Source organism: Pinus tabuliformis, chromosome 8 (genome assembly GCF_031772625.1).
Source record: "Pinus tabuliformis cultivar Carrire ecotype Pingquan chromosome 8, CPIR1, whole genome shotgun sequence".
Taxonomy (NCBI): Eukaryota; Viridiplantae; Streptophyta; class Pinopsida; order Pinales; family Pinaceae; genus Pinus; species Pinus tabuliformis.
Window position 1 is genome coordinate 669,743,780 of NC_142294.1, and position 1,919 is coordinate 669,745,698.

A 1,919-nucleotide genomic window follows, 5' to 3' on the forward strand; every position below is an offset into this window, starting at 1 on the left:
CCCTATATGGTTACACTTCACTAGAAGGAGGATATAACCACAAAAATGAAATAATGCAATAAGTATAACTTCCAAGCATCATGATTCATTTCCAACTTCAACCCACAATCTTTACATCCCAATATACTAAATGAAAAATATTCTTATGAATAAATGACTAATGTACCTCATGTGTGTTGAGTCTCCATCATTGGATGAGTACACTTATTTCAAAAAATGACCTGAGCATATGAGAAAGATGCATCACAAGAGTTGTGTATGTGGATAATGTCAATTATTATTTCTATAATGTGAATCATGGAGGGATGATGATTATTATCTCATGATGCCCATGGCTTCTTTCATCCTGCCCTTCACCAGGTACCACCGCGGGGACTCCCAAACGAATGGCAGAACGAAGATGCAATACACAGCCGAGGGAATCGAACCCACGACGTACAGATATCTCCAGTTGCCGGAAAAGTAGGACAGAGCCGGCAGCACTGCTATGCCGAGAGAAAAGAAGTAGAAAGTCGACATGCCAACCGGTGCTCTCTTGGACGGTCTGACGGCTTCCGTCGCCAAGAAGAATGACGACAACCCCAGGCCACCATTGCTAATTCCCGTCAATAGACGGAGAATTAAATAAACCCATAAATTCGGCGACTTTGCCGTCAAGAAACCAAAAATGGCATTGCAGATGCAGACCAACTTCAGGACACCCTCACGCCCCAGCAAAGAATCCGATAGATGCCCAGATATCCCTGCACCTGTACCAAAAAATAAATCAGAAACTGAAAGAAAATCTTAATGGCGATCAGCCGTCAGATATAAAAGCGCACAGGGGCTGAAAATATCAATTACCGAGCAAACACCCGACAAAGAACGCAGACTGCAGAAACCCAACTTTGTATTTCTGGCCGCAGACGAGATCCCATCCGCAGACCGTCGAAACCCTGGGGCCTCCATCCCAGTCCCATGAGGCTCGGTCCATGGAGCATATAGATCCCGTCAGGTTGTAGGATTCGAACCTTGGCTTCACGAAAAGGAAATCCTCTGGGGTTTTCCCTCCATTGCAATGCCAATGGGGTTCATAGTCGGCGAAAATCATGACCATCATAGGAAAGGCCTCCAGTGTCCATGCGAGGCTCGACAGCAAGAAATGCTTAATCTGCCACCGCCCGAACAATAACTTAGAAGACACAGAGGCCATTGGGTTGGGAGACAAAAGGACAGTGTGAGGATCAACGACCAAACTTCCTTCAATCGTCTAACACCACAAATCTACGGTCAACAATAAGACACGGCATTGGCTGCGGCAATTCATTTGAAAGGGAAACGCCTTACGGCGTAATGAATTGAATTTTGTATCCCAAACTCGGTCAACAATAAGACACGGCATCGGCTGGGGCAATTCATTTCAAAGGGAAACGCCTTACGGCGTAATGAATTTGTTATCACTTGAGAATTCTAATTTCAAAACCGCTCGCATTAGTTTGATGGTAAAAAAAAATTCAGTGCTAGTCTAGTTTTGAGTTTTTGTTTGCATTAGAGTCTGAGTCTAAGGAGTCCACTATGCATCCTCATTCACCACTAGTCTCATAATTTACACAATTTCCATGTGTCAACTTTGTTCAAAGGTTATTATGTGCTACAAAGCTCTTTAGGTGATTTCGTAGCACATAAATCAGTTTTAGGTGTTTTCGTAACACAACATGTTTCTGGTGATTTCGTAGCGAAACACGGTCTAAGTGATTTTGTGCTGATCCATAGCAAATCTCACCCAACTGTCATACTTATCAGAATCCGTTGTGTTTTAGATCGTTAGGTGTCGTGGTACTGGCACATGTTGCAGTTGTTGCTGAGAAGGAGACAAAGGGTTCTGTTTACTATCTGAATGCATTTAATGGAAAGTTGCTTACTGGCATCAATCAAAAGAT

General features: G+C 43.4%; 1 pseudogene; it reads right to left on the reverse strand.

Moving 5' to 3' along the window:
* Positions 1-315: 315 nt before the first annotated feature.
* Positions 316-1,192, reverse strand: LOC149237350 (organic cation/carnitine transporter 4 pseudogene; annotated as a pseudogene).
* Positions 1,193-1,919: the final 727 nt, after the last annotated feature.